Source organism: Cupressus sempervirens, chromosome 8 (genome assembly GCF_028749045.1).
Source record: "Cupressus sempervirens isolate cs-2001-9-10 chromosome 8, ASM2874904v1, whole genome shotgun sequence".
NCBI classification, from domain to species: Eukaryota; Viridiplantae; Streptophyta; class Pinopsida; order Cupressales; family Cupressaceae; genus Cupressus; species Cupressus sempervirens.
The window spans coordinates 168,536,470-168,560,734 of NC_143125.1; positions in this window are offsets into that span (position 1 = coordinate 168,536,470).

Here is a 24,265-nt window from a genome sequence, read left to right on the forward strand (position 1 = left end):
TCAATCCATGATAACTTATCCAACTGTTGGTGTTAGTTTGTCCTCTCACTTGGGAATTCAAGGTTGGATTTGCACACATTTCTTCAAAAGGACAATCTGATCACTAACATCTACTAAGGAATTAGATAAGATTTGAGAAAGAACTTTTGCAAAGGTTGAATAAGCCTAGTTTAGCATTAAGATACTTTGAAGAATTGATGAGATCACTTAGGTCATCTAGCAGTACTTATGGACTATGAAATATGAAGCAACATTCATCTACTAAAGAAGGAGAATCATCCAAGATTGGAGAGCTAAGGAATGCAAAGTCAAAAGGAAAAACTACATATTATCATTATGGTATATATCATAAATTTGAAGGTATTTTACACATTATGCATTCATATTTCTAGAGCACTGAGTGATTTAAGCAATCAATGAAGTGATTTCAAAGGTGATTGGAAGCAAGTTAGTAGTGGAAGAGTGATCAAGTATTTATTTTGAGTTGTACCAAATATATCCAAAATAAAAATGTTTCAAAATCCTAACACGATAATATGAAATCTTCATCATCTACAACAAAGAATCAAGGTGAAGAGGTCATAAATATTCAATTGGTGAAGAGTGACACTTTTCCTCCACTTAATTTTTGTATTATACTTGAAATTTCCATGAAAGGAGATTCAATGGGTGTTTTATCATTGATACCACCTAAATTCATTATGATTCACGATGTGAAGATTTTCTACATGTGCAAAATTGGAAAAGTTGGTGATTAGAAATTTGTGTGGTGTATGAGAAATTGTGTGACCAAGGAATATTAAAGGATGAGTTCAAAATTGTTGAGAGGAAAGGGTTAACTCGTGCCCAATATTTTTCGATAAATTTCAAGAATGAATGGATTAAGGTAGTTCTGAGTAGAATTCATGATATGGAATTGTGGCTAGAGAATGGACCAGTAAAGATTACAAAGAAGGTAATTCATGTTGTTACTCGTTACCCTACATTTGACAAGAAGAAGACATTTCGCTACCAAACTAAGGAAGCAATCGAGGCAAATACCAAAGCCAAGTGGAATGGATGCGGGTTGTCTATTTCTACCATCATTGATCCTTTGGTCAAATTTGCTAAGAGGGTAATCTCTCATAAGATTTATCAGTTTAGCTAACTAAATAGTGTGTCATATATGGAAGTTTATTAGGCATGGAAGATTTTGATGAAGGATAATGAATATGATCTTTCCAAGTTGCAATAGTTGAAATTAACAGAGAACCTGACATCAATCAAGAAGGTGAAGAACTCAATATGTAAGTTCAGATCATTGATTATGTGTATTTTCTTTTACACTCAAAACTATTTTGTTGCCATTCAAAATATTGTATGGGAACAAGAAAACCTACTACAAGGAAGATTAGTGAATATATAACACAATTGGGAGAAAATTTTGAAGATATTATAGATGGATATTTTTGAAAAATTTGAACTAAAGATGAGAAAGAGACTAAGGATCCCAACATCATTAGTTATGAAGCATTATAATGATATGTATTTTCTAGTTGATATAGTCAATATATTTGTACAGATAGTTAAGCCTAGGAAACCCTAGGTTAAACCCTTTAGTTATGAGGTTGAAGATGATGAAGTAAGAGCAAGTATTGTTGCACTAATCAAGGAAGAAATTGATGTAGAGGCCAAGCCCTTTGGAAAATATGAAGAAGAAAAAGCTAGAATAACTATTGATATCAAGATTGCTTCTATAGATAAGAAGAGAAAGAATATGATTAAAGAACAAGAAGGAAAGATGGGAAAATACACAAAAATAAAATATCCTTTGATGATTACACAAGGTCTTGGAGAAGATGGAAAAATTGTAGAGAAATAAGGTAAATACCTAGCACTAGTCACCCCGCCAACAAAGAAGGCTAAAATAATGAAAATCACAAAGCCTAAGGAGATAAAGGTTATAAAGAAGATAACACCCAAGCCCCTCTCTAATCCTCTCTCTCCTCTTGCACCATAGAGATTGAGGACTAGGGAAATAGCGGCAATAAGTTCAAGCCACTAGCCAAGAAATTAGTGGTTAAAATCACCAAACCTAGTGCCACATGTGCATAAAAGAGGAAAAATCCAACCACTATGAGCCAGACAAAAAGAAGAAGGCTAGTAAAATATAAATAAATTGAAAAGGAAGATGCAGAGAGGCCCAAGTTGAATGAACCTGGTGTTAGAAACAATAGTCCACCAAGATAACTGAGAGGGGGGGTGAATCAGTTATCCAACAATTAAAACATTTATCTTCTTTAAACAACTTAACCATTCAACAAAAATAAACAACAACCATAATAAGATGCACGTAGACAGTTCCACGAGATATTTTAACTAGGGAAACCCTTGATCAGAGGGAAAACCTCAGTCAGAATGATGCCCACAAGATGATGTACTAATATAAATATTCCTTGTTAGAGGATGGACCCTATTAGGAGTCTATTACAACATTCAGTACATATTGTTGGTGTAAATAAGTAATAACATATTACACTTTACTTAAGTTTACTTAGGTCAATGCATTATTTTATTATTTATTAGGTTAGACACTTAGGAGTTTGCATACTCTTATGAGTTGTCATGTTGACAACATGGAGTAAGCAACTCTAATTTAGCACATGTTGTCTACAACACTAGAGTTTGCATAATTAACTAAGTTGTCATGTTGACAACATAGTTATTTGCACTCTTAAGTAAGTACATGGTGTCTACAACATAATTTTATGTGCTACACCTTTGTATGCTTATCCTCTCATCATCGCACTTACTCATGTGCTTCATGAGGATAACCCACACTTGGTAGACATGTGCTTGGTTGTAAGACTTATCAGTGTGTTGACTCCTACGCATTCTAGAAGCATTCCAAAGGCCTTTATATATAGGAACTCCTAGTGTACTTGTATATGACATTACATGAATTCAATATCATATTGTTATTTTGATTATACTTTGGTCTATTATGTGCTTATGCTTGAGTTCCTTGATCTTGGGTGACTTTTCCCTAAGGAAAATTCTTACATGGTATCAGAGTTGAGGGAATTTCTCTTCACATAGTTGTTCAAGACCATCTTCTTGCCTCACCTCTCTAAGGACCTTGACCTAGATTTGAAGTATTGTAGTCATTGGGAATGTCTAGAGCCAAAAAAGACCTCGCCATAATGTATGGAATGTCAATTCGGTGAAATTTGACTATAAATTTGCCTACCTTGGGCCATAGTTGAATTTGAGGCAAAAAAAATTGCAAACCGACACTTGAAGGCTCAATTTAATTCAATATGATCATTTTTTAGATCTACAAATTAATTCTTCAGATCTAATTTAATTTCTCTAAATTTTCATTAGATTTTTTTTGCCATTTTTGTGCAAATTTTCAAAAAAAAATTAGCCCATCAAGCCTACAAAGAAAAAAAAAATTACAGGAACTAGGCGGTGAAACCCCAACCCCTATAGAGAATATTCTCGAGGAATATTCTTCTTTTATTTAGTAGAATACAGAAACAACATTTATAACAATTATGGCCATGTTTTATTCCACTCGGCCAGCTGCTTACAACATTAACTGGCCAGTTCACAAATTCTACCCAAGTCTACATTCCATAGTGGACACTTCTCTTTACCAAAGCAACCTTGTTCTTTTAAACAACACCGCACCAAATTTTTAGTGAATGTGGGATATTTCACCCACATTCTCAGCGGCATCCTCTATTCTAGCACCCAGCCTTACAACTATTGGCAAACATCGAAAGAGTAGATTTTCCTTGCCGTGAACACTTTTTTGGTGGTTGATCCATAGTCTCCGGCCTCCATGTTCCCTTTGGCAAAAACTTTGGTGTCCATGCTCTCTACCTTTTTTAGCACCCCCACACAGCCACGTGGCCCTATTAGCCACAGACACTTGTTGCAAACCATAGAAACACCTCACCACACATGTGGACTAACATCACACTACTTCTGCTATGCAGCATTCTAAGTGCTTGACACATTAGTGTCAACAATCCAACCCAACAATACGCGTAGACCTGTCCACATCACTTGGTCATACTAGACATGTCATAAGGTGACTAAAGGCCACATCTATAGATGTTATGTCAGCTGGGGAGCATAGTCAGCTATTATGTGGCCCAACCACACCTTGCCACATGTCAACCTTGACATGCAAGATTTGTACATATGTACGATTTGTACGCACACTCAACTTGCCACATCAACAAGGGGGATTTTTTACTAACATCAGCATTTTACTATGCTAAATTATGAAAATCTGACTGTCCTTTCCAAGAAAAATTGAATTGCTATGATGGTCATTTGATCGTCAAATTTAACCTTGCAGTTTTCTACCTAGACCCCTCTTCAGATGTAGTTTTGATTTGACAGTTTGAATTTGGGAGGCCACAACTTAGTCATTCGGACTCCAAATTAGGTGTGATTTTTTTTTTTTTTTTGGTATAATTTTTCCTAAATTTTCATTGGTATTTTTCTTTTCTAGTTTTGGTTCACGAATTTGTCAAAAATTGTGTTTTTTGGTGACTGTACCTATCTAATCCTGCATTTTACAACTTCAAATGCTCCATACTGGCTCATCTAGACACATTTTTAGGTTCTCTTTTTTTTAAAGTGCTTAATTTTTCATCTACTTTCTAGATCTACAATCAGACTATAGGTTTGTGTGGACAAAAATACCACTTTCTGAATTAGGTCCTTTTCTACATTGTATTACTTTGATTACTCTTCAAAATTGTTGTACATCTGAGCTATAGTGTTTAGTGCCATATTTGAACCTTAAAAGGCAATTGTAAATAGAAAAATTAGAAGTCCACTTTATACATTTTAACAAGTGGCCTATTGTACATGCACTACATATAAAGTGCCAAAAGTATCTCTTTTGGGGGGGTCTTTTGATTGAGTGAATAGGGGGTTGTCTATTGTATTTTTGTGTCTCTCTTTTGTGCTCTTTTCATTTTCTACATCATGGGTTCACTTAAGGCTCCACTTCTAACTTCACTCAATTATACTACATGGAAAGATATTGTATGGAGTAGATTAATGGAAAAAGGTTTAAATTTTTATTTTGATGGTACAATTGTAGAACCCATTGATGCTACAGTACTAGTTTATTGGAAAATTAAAGACAATCAAACTTTAGGAATTATCAGGAGTTATGTTCATAGAGATCTCTTCTTCCACATTTCTAGTTTCAAGGAAGCCAGGTCTACTTGGGACAAACTTGAAGGGTTGTATGGTAAGGTGGATGAGGAAAAGGGATTCCAAATTGAGGATGACCTACTTCTCTTAGTTCCTAAGAATTTTGACACATTTCAAAATTATATCAACAAAGCCAATGAGCTGAGAGCACTACTTAAAGATTGTGGTAAGCCCATGAAGGATGATAGATTGGTTCATCACATCTTGAAGAGGCTACCTTCAGAGTATGCATCTTTTCTGTTGAGTTATAATACTCACAAGTTGACCATGGGAAGTGCCTTAACTAAGCCTACATTTGATGCATTTGTAGAAATTTTGATGTTGGAACAATACAAGTTGATCGATATGGGACTTCTCAAGTCATCAAAGACCAAAGGATTGGTGGCTACTAATGACAACCAATCAATTCAACAAGGAAAAAGTTCTACCAATAGCAAGAAGAAGCAGTGGAAGAAAAAATCACAATCAGAGACACAACAATCTTCCTCATCATAGCAAGGCAATTCTTCTTCCAACAAGAAGGGAAACAATGATAAGAAGGACAAACTATTTTGTGCATATTGCAAGAAACCAAATCATGATGAGCATCATTGCAAGACTAAGAGAATTGATGAGTTAGAAAATCTACTTAGGAAGAACAAAATCAATGTGCCAAATGCTTCCAAGGATTCAACTCCCACCACTTCAAAGGGAAAAGGGCAAGTACTTATGGCTAGTTTAAGTTCTTCAACAGAATGGATTCTTGACTCAGATGCCTCGTATCATATGGGTTTTTCAAAAGGAGACTTTGTTGGAATAATGATACATTTGTCATTAGTTACAACACTTATTTGATTTTGAATGCTTACCAAGTTCATCACTCAGTTTATAGTTCATACCGAGCATTTGTTGGTTACCAAGTATGTTCAGTAGTGTTTACCGAGTCAGGAAGGTAAACGAAGGATTTAGTATTTACCGAGTGAGGAAGGTAAACAAAGGATTTAGTATTTACCGAGTCAGGAAGGTAAACGAAGGATTTAGTATTTACCGAGTCAGGAAGGTAAACGAAGGATTTAGTGTTTACCGAGTCAGGAAAGTAAATGAAGGTTTCAGTGATTACCAAGATAGAAAGGTAAAAGAAGTATTCAGTGCTTACCAAGTGAATCATCAAAGTTAGTTTCTATCGAGTGACACAATGTTTATCGAGTCACCAGTGGTTACCAAGTTCCAAGCTACTCAGAATGATTAGTATGGACCATACCCCTGCTCTTACCAAGTACATGACGATGCAGTGTATTGCAGTGGATGCCGAGTGTCAGAAGGTCACCGAGTGAGTTTAAGGAACCTGAGTTTTCTAACTATCTGGCCGACTCAGTAAAGTTTTGTCCACTTGTGTTCATCCGACCTTGTTGCTGTAAATATTGGAATGGTATATATGTAATGTATTGTGCCATTTGCAATAGAGTGAAGTTAGAATGTAATTGAGCGAATTGAAAGAGAATCAGCAGCAGAGTATTCAGCAAGGTTATCAAAGAGCAGCAAAGATATATCCATCACATCAAGTGATCAGTACATAAGATCTAATCAGCAAACCAGTTGCAAGCAGATCCACTGCTTCATCTTAATAGGTGAATCAGTTTGTAAATCCTTTAATAGGGTAGACTTAAAATTCTTTTGTAAATCTCCTAACAGAGTGCATACTTCATTGTATGTTTGTAAATCCTCTAACAAGGTGGATCTAGCAGTCCTACTTGCTCCTAACAAGGCAGATCACCAGAAGTGATCATTGTAAGCCTTAACTGGCCAACTTTATACTATAGTATTGAAGTTTCGTGGGCATCATCCCCACCCCAGTTTTACTTTCAAATTGAAAGGTTTTTGGGTCACCAAATCAGTGTGTTAATATTTTCATGCGTACAGTAAAGAAGATGAATGAATGGTGAATTTGTTATTATGCAGAATTGGTTTAAATTTTTTTAAAATTTACTGATTTACCCCTCCCCTCTTAGTAGCCTTGTTAGTCCTGAATATTTCCAACAATTGGTATCAGAGCATTGTGGTTCTCAGGATAAAGTTTAAACAACTTGAGCAAAGATCAAGGACAATGGAGATATTCAGACTTGACAAAACTATTGAGAATGAGAAGCTAGATTTGGAAATGGCCATGATACAACTCAAAGAAGCAAAAGAACATCTTTCTCTATCCCTAAAAAGAAGGAAAGATCTTGCAAAAGAAATGAATGATCATCAGTATACTGAAACAAAAATTGAAGATCTCATCCCATCAAGTAGTTCAAATGAAGCTAATGAGGCAGACAAGGCAATCAAAGAACTTCTACAAAAGAATGGATCTTTGCAAGAAGAAGTAAGGATGCTAAGATTGGAACAAGAAACTCAATCAATAAGATTTTGTGAAATTATGGAGCAAAGAAACATGATGCAAGAAGAAATAGAAAGAAGGGACAATGAAACTCAAAATCAATCCCTTGAACATGAAGATCTAGCAGATCAACTATCCAATGCAAATGAAGAAATCAGGATTCTCAAAGCACAAAGTGAAAGAATGAGAAATGAATTGAATATTGAAAGACAAATCAATGAAAGTCTAAGAAGAGACCTAAGATCTAAAAGGAAAATCAATGAAAGCTTGGAAAATGATCTAAATGTTGAAAAACAAGTCAATGAAAGGATGATGAAATCTCAAGCAGACATGAATCAATTGAATCAGCAAAATGAGCAGAATTTTTATAAGCAAAAAGGTAAAGCTGGTCTTGGATACAAGGAAGAAGGTGAATCTTCTGAACAAGGTACCCAAAGGAATCAAAGACCCACTTGTAATCATTGTGGCAAGATAGGTCATACATCTAACAAATGTTGGAGTAATGGTAAAGGTAAATTCAATGGCAAATGTTTCAATTGCAATCTGCATGGTCACAAAGCCAATGAATGCAAGGAGAAACCAAATTTTGAAGGCGAATGTCACAAATGCAAGAAACAAGGACACAAGGCATCTGAATGTAGATCAAAATCATTCAATCTAGCAGAACAAATTGTCAAAGCAATATTTGGTTGGGATTATAATACTTGGTGCAGATGTCACTATTGTGGACAATATGGACACATAGGAACAAACTGTAGAAGGCATCACCTAAGGAAGAAAGATATAACCATAAGATGCTATACTTGTACTGAACTTGGTCATATAGCCAAGAATTGCATGAATATAGGAAAGTTTGAAGATGAAAAGAAAACTAGAGCTGATAATATTTGAAAGCAAATGAAACAACAGTGGATTCCTAAGTCTACCGAGCAAGAAAATTCAAATGATGGAAATGTCACTCTAGAAGTGGGTGACTCCACCATTCCTAATTAGACTTATCAAGAAGGATAAGGGACTGCATCTTCAAGCCATATCCTAAGCAGTTCCAGAAAGAAGGAGTGGAAATGATAAATCAGTATTGCAGATACAAGTCATAATTCATAGTGTTGCATCTACCGAGTAAGGTTGGTTTTCAGACTTTACCGAGCTTGGTCGGAAAATAAGAAAGGTTTTTTGTGTTCACTGAGTTGCAAGGTTTACTAAGTAAGTCAGTGACTATTTTTAAAACCCTAATTCTTAGCTACCTTCGTACCCAAGCATTAATGATAGAATTTCAATCAAAAAGGCAGAATTTGATCTCATTTTTCACCGCGAATTCAGAAGTTCACAGAGCAAATATATTTTCAAGTGCATCTAAGCGAGTTCAAGTGATTTGAAGCAATTTTCTAGCGAAGAATTTGTGTTACAAAATTGTTCTCTCATCGAGCAACAATGGCATCCGCAAGCACCAGTGGCAGCAAGGCGAAGAAAGGTTCTGAAATGCTTGTGAAGGGAGTTGAATGGAAGGCACCCAATTTCAAAATCGTTCCTACATCGCTAAATCACTCGACCCGCATGGAGCTCAATCGCAAATCCCTCCAAAGGTACTTCTTATCAATGATATTCGTACTCATTTCAAGTGTACTGTGCAAGAAATAGGGACACTAGATATGGATAGTACCCTAGCCGAGTTATGCGTGGATGGAACCCTAAAACCCTAGTTTAAATATTTGGAAACCAAAGGTTTAACCCATATCCCACATCTGCCAAGGAGTTTCCAAGTGAAATGGGTAAGGTATATCTTAAGCCGTGTGCATAATGGACAATTGTGGTTAGAGCAACCCATCCTCATAATGAAGAAGATGATCCACAAGATCACGGGTTTACCAATGTTGACCAAAGCCAAAACCACCAAAACCCTAGGTCAAGATGAACTTCAGAAATTAACCCAAGCTATATGGGATGGCAAAGGTTTAAAGCTTAACAATGTTTTAGATATAGAACTGAAATTTGGTATTTGTGTTATTGCATACAAACTGTATAGTTCCAACAGGCTGAATAGTGTACCCTGTGAGGCTGTAGATTTGGCATATAAGATTGTGAAGAAAAACATGGAGTTTGACCTAGCTGATGTGCTATTAAAACAATTGAATAAAAACATGGATAGCATAAGGACTGCAAAGACAAACCCCTATAAATTTGGTTCTTTGCTAGTTTGTTTATTTTTCTATGTACAGAAATTCTTTCCATCTAAAGGTGCAGTTGTATGGAGGAAAGATACTCCAATTTTGTATCAAATAAACGAGTTCATAGCAGAAATGGGTATCAATTTTGACAAGGTAATGGATAATTATTTTGAAGATTTCAAGGAAAGGATGAACAACAGGTTCAGGATACCTCCAAAACTTGTTGAAAATTATAAGGATGATGTCTGTTTCATGGTTGACTGTGACAGAGTCTACATCCAGGCAGTCAAACCTCAAGTGGCATGGGTAAAACCATTGCCTTATGAGCTAAATATTGATGATGCCAGAGATATCATTGAGGCACTAGTAAATGAACCAACGGATCCCAAGTTGCCTGCATTTGGAACCTATGAAGAGGCAAAGGTTAGAATAGAGCTTGAAATCAAGCTTCCTCAAGCAATCTCTAAAGGCAAGAGAAAGATAGAAAAGTTGAAAGCTGATACTGGACCTCTTATGCTTACCAAGGACAATGGTGAGGATGAAGAAAAGGAAGAAGAAGAAGAGGAGCCAGAAAAGGAAGCAGAGCCAGCAAAGAAAAAGGGTAAGGTAATCATTACCAAACCTTAGGCGATGTTCACAAGGAGAACCAGGAGAGGCAAGAAAGAAGTTGTGTTCAGCAAACCTCCTCTAACATTTGAAGAAAGGATGAAACAACTAAGGATTGGTGCAGGAATCAACAATTTCAAGGCATTGAAATATGAAACCAAAACTCCTGTTGAGAAAAAAGAAATTGAAGATATGGTAATGGAGAAGTTGGGAACCTGGAAATTCTCCCCAGACCAATTTGTTTCCCAAATTCCTGCTGAACTGTTTGATAAAATAAAGGTGAGATGGGAGAACACCGAGCAAACAGTTAAAGACATTTTTGAGCAAAGATTAAGAGAACTGGTCCCCAGCCTAATAGATGTAGAAATCAAAAGGGCATTGAAGGATCATGAAGGTAGAATGAATATGAGATTTAATTGGCAACACCATTTCCATGGAAGTAACTGATGAAGACCTTGAACAGGTAATGAAAAAGAAGGAAGAAGAAGAAAAGGAGGAAGAAAATGTTAAGGAAGAGGATGATACAGTCAAAATTGCAGCAGCTGTCATTGCCTCCCTTCCTCACTCTCCACCAAAGACTGTAAAATCTACTATGGAGATAGGATCTTCAAGCAAGATTATGAGCACAACAAAGACATCCATTGCTCAATTTCCTCCAGTCTCCTCTCAGCTCCAAGTTTCTGCAATGCAAGTGCCAAGCACTTCATCTACCGAGCTGGCAGTCACTTCTTCAATTACTGAGCTTCAAAGCACATCATCAGCCACCGATTCATCCACTGCAGCAGTTACTTCACCGAGTATATCTCTTCCACCTACAACTTGTACAGTAAGTCTTCCAAGTTTCTTATCAATTTTGTCTTCCTCAGCCACATTGGCCCCAATTTTTGATCTAGTCAGTTCTCCAATTGTAAATATACTAGTATGTATATCATTTTTGAGTAGTACATCATTTTTGGGAAGTATATCAAGTTTTGATACAGCCAGCACTTCTCTTAGTTTACCTTTAGTTGGTCCCATTCCAGTCTTGACTGCTAGTCCTGCATCATCAACCATTGTATCTACTTCAAAAGGAAAAGAGGTAAGTACTGCAGATAAACCAAAGACACCATTGAAACTACTGCTTACAGGAAAATTATTAGATGGTGATATAGATTTGGATGAAGAAATTTTCATTCCAAAGATAAATCTAGAAACTACTACAGTTAATGAACTAAGATTGGCTAGTCAGCATCTAGAGCAAAAGGCACAGCAAATGCAGCTAAGGAATGAAAGGGACAGAGAATTCAACATAATTGAGAGTGCTAAAAACATAATAACTGAGGCTATAAGTGTTGATGTAGATTCATCTCAACACATTTTATTGCAGCTAGAAGAAGCAGTGAATAAATTTAATGAGGATATCTCAGGACAAGAAAAGTTAATGGAGAAAGCAGAAAGGAAATTTGAAAATAAGGTGCTTGAGCACATTGCTCAGCACTCAGCAATAAAATAGGTTGAATTAACCTCAATTTTTTCTAACATTGAAAATTCTTTTAATAACGTAACCTCACTTTTTGCAAAACTTTGTGATGTTACCGAGTATACAAAGGAAATAAGAGAAAAGTTAAATAAGATAGATAAGGATTTGAAGATAAGTGCCCAATCGTTGAAGCTTGACCCCAGCTCAAGCTCATCTCATCACCTCAGGATCAAATTTTTGGTAGAGAAGCAGGCAGAGCTACTCAAAGAGGAAGGAAGGATAAGGTCTACACTGCTGGAAATCCAGAACATGATCCTTCCCATCATGAACACAATGCAAAAACACATTGTATATTCAAAAACATTGATCCATGACAATAACTTCTCTGTTGCAGACCATATGATTGAACTTTCTGTAGAAGTTCAAGTAGCTCTCTCCACATGTAAAATCCTGAAAGACAATTGGGATAAAACTCTGCAACTAATTCTTCAGGTACATTCTGAGTTTATCACACATTTTGGTGTCTCCATGTAAATACAATCTTTATTCTTTGGCATTATTGTCAAAAAGGGGGAGAAAGTAATATATAGAGGAGAATCAGACACAAAAGGGGAGAAGGTAATAAAGTAATAAAGAAATAATGATAGTGGTGATAATATGAATAAAGACGTATAACTCATGTAAAAACCTTGTGTATAATGTATCGGGGAGTTACATGTAAGGTAGCCCATGTATATTTAGCACAGCAGAATCAAGTCAGTTTTGTCAGATCTTGTATATAAATTTTGGCTCATAAGTGTTTTTTTCACTAATGCCAAAGGGGGAGATTGTTGGAATAATGATACATTTGTCATTAGTTACAACACTTATTTGATTCTGAATACTTACCGAGTTCATCACTTAGTTTATAGTTCATACCGAGCATTCGTTGGTTACCAAGTATGTTCAGTAGTGTTTACCGAGTCAGGAAGGTAAACGAAGGATTTAGTATTTACTGAGTCAGGAAGGTAAATGAAGGATTTAGTATTTACCGAGTCAGGAAGGTAAATGAAGGATTTAGTGTTTTTCGAGTCAGGAAGGTAAATGAAGGTTTCAGTGATTACCAAGATAGAAAGGTAAAAGAAGTATTCAGTGCTTACCAAGTGAATTGTCGGAGTTAGTTTCTACCGAGTGCATACTTCATTGTATGTTTTTAAATCCTCTAACAAGGTGGATCTAGCAGTCCTACTTGCTCCTAACAAGGCAGATCACTAGAAGTGATCATTATAAGCCTTAACTAGCCAACTTTATACTGCAGTATTGAAGTTTCGTGGGCATCATCCCCACCCCAGCTTTACTTTCAAATTGAAAGGTTTTTGGGTCACCAAATCAGTGTGTTAATCTTTTCATGCGTACAGTAAAGAAGATGAATGAATGGTGAATTTGTTATTATGCAGAATTGGTTTAAATTTTTTTAAAGTTTACTGATTCACCCCTCCCCTCTCAGTAACCTTGTTAGTCCTGAATATTTCCAACAGACTTTTCTTCATTGAAGCAGTCTAAGGTATCGTACATCTTTGTAGGAGATGATACAAAAATGGAAGTTGAAGGGAAAGGACAAGTTGAGATGGAAAATGGGGAGTTCAAATAAGTTCTCTATGTTCCCAATCTTAGCTCTAATCTCCCCTCAATCTACCAAATCACTCACTATGGAGATGGAAATAGAGTTGAGTTCCTTCCTGATTTAGTAATGGTGCACAATCTTAAAGATGATTCATTGGTTATAGTGGGTAAAGTCAATCATAACAAAAGGCTTTATTCTTTCTCCCACTTTGTGCCAAAGTCTCCTTCACATGCCTTTTTGACACAATCATATTCACAAAGTAAATTATGGCATGAACAGTATGGACATCTTCCCTTCCACTATCTTCATCAACTTTTCTCAAACAATATGGTCAAAGGTCTACCTACACTCAACTTTTCTAAAGGTGAATGTTCAACTTGTTCCATGGATATGCATCTAGAGGAGAATTTTGATAAAGGGAAGTCTTCAAGAGCACCAGTTGTTCTTTAGTTGGTTCACATGGTTCTAGCAGGCCCGTTTTCAGTAGACATCAGTTAGCAAGGGACACTACATCCTCATTTCATTAATGATTTTTCATGCTACACATGGGTCTACTTTCTTAATCAAGAGAATGAAGTGTTTGATAAGTTTCTAGCCTTCAAAAGTCATATTGAGAAGCAATCATGGAAAGCCATCAAGGTTCTTTGTATGGACAATGAAAGTAGATATGTGAACTCAAAACATAGAGACTTTTGTAAGCTTGAGGGTATTGATCTTCAGAATCTAGTAGCATCCAGTCCACAAAAGACAAGTGTTATAGAAATGAGGATTAGAAATCTTAAGTCTATGGAAAGTTGCATGATTCAAGATAAGTCTCTTGATCCATCACTTGAAGTCAAAGCAATAAGCAGTGCCAATCACATACTTAATAGGTCTCCTCATTATGTCTTAGATGGAAAGACTCCTTTTGAGGCATGGTGCCGTAGAAAACTAGTTGTAAAACACTTCAGAGTCTTTGCTTGTCCAGCATGGGCAAACATATCTTCCAGGGAATGCAAGGCATCACCACCAAGGCCTTGTACTTTCATCAAATATGAAGAAAATGTTAATACATATAGACTTATAGATCCTAAGACTCATGAGATCTTTATAGAGAGGAATGTTCACTTTGAGGAAAGTTCACCTAACTTATCCTCTACTCCTCTCCACACTTCATACATTGTGGAAACTGATAGTGACACCAACAATAGTGATTCAAAAAATTCAGATATGTGGGATCCTATTGATAGTTATAGCACAATGTCACAGCATCAGCACATTCCACATGCATACATTACCATAGTGACAGGTCTAGCATAGTAGGGTATAACTAGTCTTCCAGCTCCAACATTAGGGGATGACTACATAGAAGATATTTTAGGTTTGTTTGTGGAGTCATACATAACAAATATGGGAGACATTCATATTGATATACATCTTCTCTTTGATGAAGAAGATCCTTCTTCAGTTGTTGTGAGGGCTCACTCTAACCCTCCTATCCATTCTCTACATGACCAGTCTTTACAGGTTGATATGATTATGGATCCTTATGTACAAAAGTTTTAGGAGGTCTCTTATCATTTAAGGAGATAGTTGGTTCTTTGGGATAGGTTCTACATCCATCCTTGCTAGATCCGACATTGTTCTTTTCAACAGCATTAGAAGGGGTAACAATCAGTATTAACATAGGGATATTTGAGTAGGTTTTAGAGACACCATTCATCATCGAGATTCTTTCTACACATTGGGGAAGCATCTCATTTGTACCTATGATAATTTTTCTTCCAAAGGGGAGGAACATTATTCAGCAGTCATGGATCAGCTTCTACATTGGAGCAGTTATCACTCATTGGCATTCTACATTTTGGGGAGGGGGGGCGGGGGGGGACTATCTTGTCTCCTTCTTCTTCTCTCTTGTCGAGGGGACCTTTACTTCTCTTTTGTACATACTTGATGTATGTTGTAATGGGGGGGTCTTGATTACTCCATCCATCCATGCATCTTGTTTTTTCATCTCTCTTTTTGGGGGAGGGTTTTTCCCATGAGGTTTTCCCTCTGTCTCCACTTTATGAGAGATTTCATTGCTTTTGTATGTAGGTACCTAACATGGCCTAGTAGTCGGGACCCATCATGCATTTTTCATCCTAGCTTTCATAAGCTTAAGTGCATTCCCCTAAGTTTCACTTAAGGGGGGGTGTTGGTGTAAATAAGTATTTACTTATTACACTTTACTTAAGTTTATTTAGGTCAATGCATTATTTTATTATTTATTAGGTTAGACACTTAGGAGTTTATGTACTCTTATGAGTTTTCATGTTGACAACATTGGAGTAAGCAACTCTAATGCAGCGCATGGTGTCTACAACACTAGAGTTTGCATAACTAATTGATTTTTCATGTTGACAACATAGTTATTCACACTCTTAATTAAGCACATGGTTTCTACAACATAATTTTGTGTGCTACACGTTTTTAGGCTTATCCTCTCATCATCGCACTTACTCCTATGCTTAATGGAGGATAACCCACACTTGGTGGAAATGTGTTTGGTTGTAAGAATTATTAGTGTGTTGACTCCTAGGAATTCTAGAAGCATTCCAGGGGCCTTTATATATAGGCACTCCTAGTGTACTTGTACATGACATTACATGAATTCAATATCATATTGTTATTATGTTCATACTTTGGTCTGTTATGTGCTTGTGCTTCAATTCCTTGATCTTGGGTGATTTTTCCCTAAGGCGAATTCCTACATATATGAGTCCCTATTAGGAGATTTTGAATCCCCAACCCTGTTAGGAGTTTTAGTATGATGTATGCAAGATGAGACCATTGCCCAAACATGCAATTTCAACTACAAGAAGAGCTCACTGCTCAAACCTAAAATTTACTATTATTCTCTTCTTTCCTTTGTTATGTCAACTGAACCAATCATTTTTAGACCTTGTAGACTAGGTCACAAACCTCAAATCCAAATATCAAACCTTGGATCACTTAGCAAAACCTTGGAAATGAAGTTTCCTTTACTTCCACTCTGCTCTATTCAACTTCACATTTTGCTCTCTCTACTGCTTACAATCACTTCTTATCAATCCAAATCCACATGCCATGATAAATTAAAATATCCTTCCTTTATACTGAGTCCAAAAAATAATTCCTTGAGTTGTCTATTAGACTTTCTCAATTAATCATTATAGGACCACATCAAGAACATGTTAGACTTAGCGATAACATTAATCTTCCACTTTGCAATTTGAATATAATTTTGTACATGTAACATTATAATGAGAAAAATTAGCTACATCATCTCCAACATGTCTTTTTCACATCCTCAACCTCAATTCTCATAATGACAACTCTGCTAAGAGATATAACAAGTTTACCAGAACATGCCTCTGTAAACTCTATCTTAGAACAGACATCGCCAAAACTTACATAAGTTCTTCCAGACTTATCATTTCTTCTTCCAACATTAACTACATATACTAGATACTCAAAAGTATCTCCCATAACCTCAGATAGTTAGAATACTCAACTAGTCATCTGTACCAATGTGATCTTTCTGTTGTTCTTCTGTTAGATACCATAGAAAATTGTTATGTTGACATCAATAACAGACTCAATTATGAATGTAACATATCATCATAGTAACATATCTCCAATACTCCCCCATAGGAATATCATCAGCATTCATGCTTCCAACAATCTCTCAACAATCTCCCCCTTTGGCATTGATGGCAATATAGATGAAAAACATCTAGTTCCAAGAATACCAAAAAAATACTATTCAACTTTCTTTTTCAAATCCTCTTCATCAATCATTCTCCCCCATTAATATACCTCAATGTGCTTTCTATCAAATTTTCATTCCATGATGTACTTCTTCTGAACATGTTGTTCTTCCTCATGATCTTCTCATGATGTTTGTTCTTGGTTCTCCCCCATGATGTTCTTGCTTCTCTCCCATGATTTTTCTCATGAAATACTTCTCCCCCATTGACATCAATGTCAAAGGTTTTAGCAACAAACTTTACTACATCAAACTCTACAACAATTGATTCTTAATTAGCTTAAGTATCCAAAGATACTATTCAAAACAATACCCAACAAGAGTCCTAGATGACTTTGTCCATCATAGATACTCCCCCATATAGGAAGCATCAGCATTGAGTCCAGACAATAATGGTGATTTCTTATACTAAACTAATGCACTCTTGCATCATCTACTCTGATGTAGGAAGGGGCATAACCCCAAGCTTACCTCACAAATAATCAAAAGTCTCTTTGGGAAGAGGCTTAGTGAATATATATGCAATCTACTCTTTAGTGCTCACATACTCCAATCTAATTTCTTTTTCTACAACTTTCTCTCTTAACATGTGATACTTAATAGAAATGTGCTTAGTCCTTGAATGCAACACTAGATTCTTATGAATATTTACCATGCTTTTGTTGTCACAATGTATGAGAATAGGTTCATTGATTTCTATCCTTATATCCTTCAGCATCTGCTTCATCCAAACAACTTGATTGCAATTGTTTGTTGCTACAAAATATTCTACTTCTATTGTACTTTGTGATGTGCAATCATGCTTCTTACTTGACCAAGAAACCAATCTTCCTCCACGAAAGAAGGCTCCACCACTAGTGCTCTTTCTACCATCCATATTGTCTTCCCAATCTGCATCAGTATAGGCACTTAGAGTAAAACATCAGATCTGTCATACCATAATCTGAACTGAAATGTTCCCTTCAGATATCTAAACATCCTTTTGACTATTGCATAATGTGCTTCTCTAGGATCGGCTTGGAATCTTACAATAATTCCAACTACATTTTCTATATTCAGCCTTGTGTGAGTTAGATATTGCAAGCCTCCAATCATAGATTTGTACTTCTTCTACTCAACAGTAGGTGTCTCATCCTTTGTAGATAACTTGTGTCCAGTTACCATAGGTGTTCCAATGGGTTGCATGTTTCCAAACCAAACTTTTTCAGTAAATCCTTCAAGTACCTAGTCTGAGAAATAAAGATTCCTTCTTTATTCTATACAATCTGTAATTCTAGGAAATATTTCATCTCTCCTATCATACTCATCTCAAATTATTTCTTCATCTCTTCAGCAAATTTGTCACTTTCATCATCATTTCCTCCAAATATGATATCATCAACAAATATTACCAATATCATCAAACCATCATCATTTTCTTTCTAATACAAATTACTATATGCCATATCTTTGCTATATCCAAGGGTTGTCAAATGCTTGTCCAACCTTGCATACCAGGTTCTGGGTTCTTGCTTCAAGCCATGCAATGCTTTCCTCAATTTTCATTTTATGTCCTTGTCATTTGTCAAAGGACAACCTTCAAGTTTCTTAATGTACACTTCTTCTTTGAGTTCTCCATTTAGAAATGTTGGCTTAACATCCATTTGATACACCTTGAATTTCTTTTGTCCTACATAGGCTAAGAATAATCTTACTACTTCTATTCTAGCCACTAGAGCATAGGTCTCATCATAGTTTATTCCTTCTTTTTGTGAGTAACCTTTACATACCAATCTTGCTTTTTTCCTTACAACTTCACCTTTTTCATTCATCTTGTTCCTGAATACCTACTTAGTTCCTATCACATTCTTGTCTATTGGTCTGGGGACCAATTCCCATGTCTCATTCTTTACTATCAAATCCAATTCCTCTTACATAGCTTGTTTCCAATAATTATCTTTACATGCTTCATCTACATTCTTAGGTTCAACTTGAGATATCAAACATAGTTATTCATTGACTTTGCTTCTTGTCATCACATCTTTATCTTTGCTTATGATGATCTACTTGGATGGGTGATTCTTTATCATATTCTTTCCCAAAGTAGGAGTCACTATCTCAACTCTTGACTCTCTTGAAGGTTCTGAGATTTGTTCCTACCTTGGCTGTCCTTTATTATGCAAATTATTATTAGTCTTACCATTAAGAGTTATGGATCCAATACATTTAACTTGGCATGCTATATTATTTCCAGCCTTGACAATGCCTCCATCTTGATTTGAAGTCAACAAACTTGTTCATATCACCAGTCATATGATGTGAACAACCACTATCAATTATCCAATCAAAGTTCTTCTCAACCTATGACATCAAAGCTACTTCCTCTAGACTTTCTTATTTAACTACCACAAATCCAATTTCATCATCACTAGCACTCACTGCTTGTTCATTAGAATCATTATCTTCATTTGCATACAAACACTCTCTATCTTTTCTAGGTTTGTAATTTCCCTTATACTTTTTCCCTCTTTTAGGACACTTAGATGCATAATGACCATATTCATCACAAGTCCAACATTTAAATATTTTCTTACCTCCTTTTTCTCTTTTTACTAGAAGGTCTACTCCTACTTCAATCTTTCTATCCTCCTTAGATCTATTGGTGCTAGCAAAATCTCCTCTAGCACTTGTGCTCCTTGATAAACTAGGTTCAATATTCAAGGCACTAAAAGTTGTCTCTATTCTGGTCAACTCTCCAAACTATCTAAGCTCATTCTCAACCACTTCAAGTCTTCCAAGAAATGACTCCTTTTTGAAATATTTGGTCCAAGATATCAACAATTGTATCATAACTATTGACTTGAATGGTGGTGTTAAAGTCTTCAATATCTTCCATATAACCTCATCATCTTCTTTGCTCCCTCCTTGAGATTTAATACCTACAATAATTTCTGATATCCTACCTACATATGTTCTTATAGATTCATCTTTCATCATTTTAGCATCTTGAAATGCGCAAATCCATCTTTGTAGCTTCAACTTCTTAGAATGTGCATCACCTTCAAAACTAGTTTCTAAAGCTTTCCAAATCAAATGAGAAGTAGCAAGTGATTTTACCTTATTGTATTCAATTTTAGAAAATGCAGTCAATGATGTTTCTCTAGCTCTCATGTCACACATAAAAACATCTCTTTCATCCTTAATACAATTTTCCAAATCTTTTTCAATAATGATTGTCTTCGCTGATTTTGTCAAGATCCAATATTTTTGACCCATATACAATAAATGTATCTTCATCTTTTCCTTCCAACTGTCATAATTTGTTCCATCAAACTTTAGACTATCTTTCCTAAACATGCTCACCATGGATCTCCCAAAGTTGTTAAACTTTATCTTCAAGGACATGATGCTATGATACCAACTGTTAGAAACAATAGCCCGCCAAGATAATTGAGAGGGGGAGTGAATCAGTTATCCGACAATTAAAAAATGTATCTTCTTTAAACAAACTTAACCATTCAACCAAAGTAAAAAGTAACCATAATAAGATGCACATAGACAATTACACCAGATATGTTGTGAGGCCTCGCCCCTGACTCATCGTAGCATAGTGATACATTACCCTTATTTTGTTATTCACGACTCGAGATGTCGAGATATTACCTAATGCTTAGAACATATTTTATTATTTCATGTTGTGTGATGTTATTTCCAGATATATTTGATGATTGTCATTTAATGTTCATGTATATGTATGTTGATGAAATCAGTAAATGTAGGATTGAGATTTGACTTAAGATATTTCAAATGGTTAAGAATTATGAAGGATGAAGAAACTTTATTGATGTATGTTTTAAATTATGAAAATTTTTGATACATGTATGTTTATATACATGTGATTTTATGGGACTACTGATGTGTGCAATGAGTGTGCAGATATTTAGCCGAGAAACCCTACGGAGGAACAAAACTGATCTCCATGTGCTAAAATTTGGAAACCCTGTTGTTCGTAAATCACGTATTTGTATTGTGAGATATATGTATGTATCTTCTTTGTTCAGTAAATGTTATTGTTCGTAATTAGGTTCTTTCAATGTCGCTTGACACTCGTAAAATGTTCATGTGCTTCGGTATGCTAGTTAGGGTTAATTGTTTAACCTTTGGATTCAAGTTGGTTCAAGTTAGTGTCATTTTTCTGTTAGGTTCTTAATTAGGGTTAGTCATCCCTAATTCGGATTAGTGCCTAATTTGCAAGTTAGAGTAGTTAGATGGACCTATTTTATTCCTAGATTTTATTTGTCTCTAAACCTCTTTCCTAAGGCTTTTAACTTGTTTTTATTCTAACCAAAGGGTATGGGTATGGGTTAGGGGTCTTTTCCAACCCCTAAGCCCCTTTGTTTGACTTTTGAGGTCACTCAAAAAGTCCCTTTTTGCCTTTGTGCGAAAATTGACCATGGTTATCTTGAGTCACCTCACCTCATCTCCACTTGGGGTTTAACCATGGTGTAGGTTGGGTTAGGAGTTTCTAGATTTGTTAGTAGGTGGAGATAGTTATTGCTCCTTTTGGGTGGTTGGAATTGGAGGCTTATTTAGAGGCCTTCCTTGGACTAGTGGGGTGGTTACCCAATCTCTACATTTAGAGAAGATTTCTTGAAGCTTGAAGGAAGGAGGGATACTCTACTCAAATTTGTTCATTGCCATTACCTCTTTGAGAAGGTGGGAAACTCCCATCTCCCTTATTCAGTTTTTATGTTTTGTTTCATGTTCTTGTTACTTTGTTGTTGTTTCACTGTTGTATGGTTGTGGGTATGTTGGGAAGATTTGTAAACCATGTCATTTGGTTGTTTTCCTTTCTGGTTTATGTTTGAAATTTTGAGTTTTCCTTGCATGGGTGTTTTGGTATTACTCACCCTAGGAGAGGGTAGAAGTGACCAATTTTGGGAGAGGTCTATTTAGTTGGACTCCAACCTGTGTAGAGTCTCTTCTCAGGATGAGAAGAGGGATAAAGGGTAGGGTGTTATGGGCCCCTACCCGTCAGCACAAGCCTAGTATGAGTATGGAAAGTTTAAATGGAAGAATGGAAGTTCTTGTTTATTGGCCCCGATTGGGCATCTGAATTGGTGTTGTGCTTGACTTCTCCAGTTGGAAGAATCCACCTCTCCCTAGTCTTGATTCGTTGTGAATCCTATTGTGTAAACCATGTATGATTATGCATGCTTGATGTTCTTTTGGTTCTGCTTGGTTGTCACCCAATCAGATATTGGTTTCCTCCAGGGTTCTTGAAATGAGATTTAGAAAACATTACAAACTCCTTGATTTTTGATCATGAAGAAAATTGGATAAAATTGTTGAAATTTAGGATTGAGATCCTATTGTAAATTGTGTTTTAAACCTTATTGTAAATGGCAACGAAGCTGGGTTTTCTTCCTGATTCTTTCCCGGCTGAGCCTTTGAATCAGGTTTACCAATAAAATTGGTGTTGAGCATATTTGGTTATCATGTGATTTAAATTGTGTATGGTTGCACATTAAAAATAAATAATTAAGAATAACGGATAATGTTATGAATTATGATATTTCAAGTTTTTAAATTGTTATAGAAGAACAATTTGATTGAATGGATTCCAAGTTGATGTATAAGTATTAGATGTATCAGGATCCCTACATGGAGAATTCAAATTATCACTTCCTTGCTAAATTTCCTTTTGAACGAATCAATTGGACTAAGAGATTATGTATCTCCTTAAATGTTAAAGCATAAATCTGTTAGTTCTCTTTAACCTTGCTATGGATTGTTTTTCGGCTGCATTAAGTTTTATGTTGATTGTTATATGAATTATCACCCTAAACTTAACTTAGTCCAATGAATAACTCACATTATCAATTGTAATATCTTATCATGAGGAACTTAGACTACTGGAGTAGGAAACCAAATAGGAAGAAACCAATGATGTTAAATTTGGCAAATTTTCCAAGCTTTCATATATGATGGAACGAAGACTATGATCATGCATGCAGTTTCATTTTTCTTTTATGATTGTTAGATCCTCATGATAAAGCATTGCATTATTGAATGGAATGAATAATTCAACTCTTGATAGATTCTGGATGTACCAAGTCATTATAGATTTGTCTATAAAGGAAATTAATAACGTATTTAACCCTTGATTCAATCCATTTTAGAAGTGATAGAAATTGCATTGAATCCTATCTTAATCATCGAATAGATTTAAAGAAGCACTATTAATTTTGCAAGCCATAAGAAACGTTAAGAATTAATACTTGGGATAGCATTAGCAATATGTTAACCTTTCAAATTTTGATCTAAAAAAAAAAAAAGAGATTAAATCTACTTCTCACACCATCCTTAAAAAAATTTAAAAAAATAAAAATTTCAAAACATCCACCTACAGGATGCTGGAAAATGTATGGAGGAATACCTTATTCTCTTGTTAAACAGAGAATATACCATCCTGATTCTCTCTTTCAAATTTAATGAATAATCAATAAAGAAATTAGGACTAACTAAATTAACTTATAATGGTTCTTAAATATAACCTAATATCTTTTTTTTTCACCCATAAAACTTTATCCCATTAATGCCTTATCTTCCTCCTCTTGTTGGGCGTCAGACTTCAAGGCAGGGACTTGATGGGTTTTATTTAAAAAAATAAAAAAAATTGATGGGTCAATGCCTTGTTGTGGGGTGATGTCACCCACCACCATTTCCTTCTGATTGGGTGTGTACGTCCCAAGTGGGATGGGATGATAGCATTTAACCTTGCTTTAATTTATAAATTTTGTTGTTGCCTCCCTCATGTCTTTTCCTCCAATCACAATGGAGGGGAGGTCTCTATTGGCTGGCCTGCTGACCCACGTACTTGGGCCAAGTCATCCTAGGGCTGCGAATTCGCAGGCCCTCGTTCCCCATAAACTGCCTTGGGCAGTGTGGAGGACGCATGGGGGTCCGTGGGGGGTGTCTAGGTTAGTGGGGAGTTAGGGGAGTAGGAGCTAGCTTAGGCTAGCTTAGGTTAGCATAGGATGTTAGTAATAGGGTTAGGGGTTAGTTAGGTTAGTGTTAGGTTAATTTAATTTTTTTG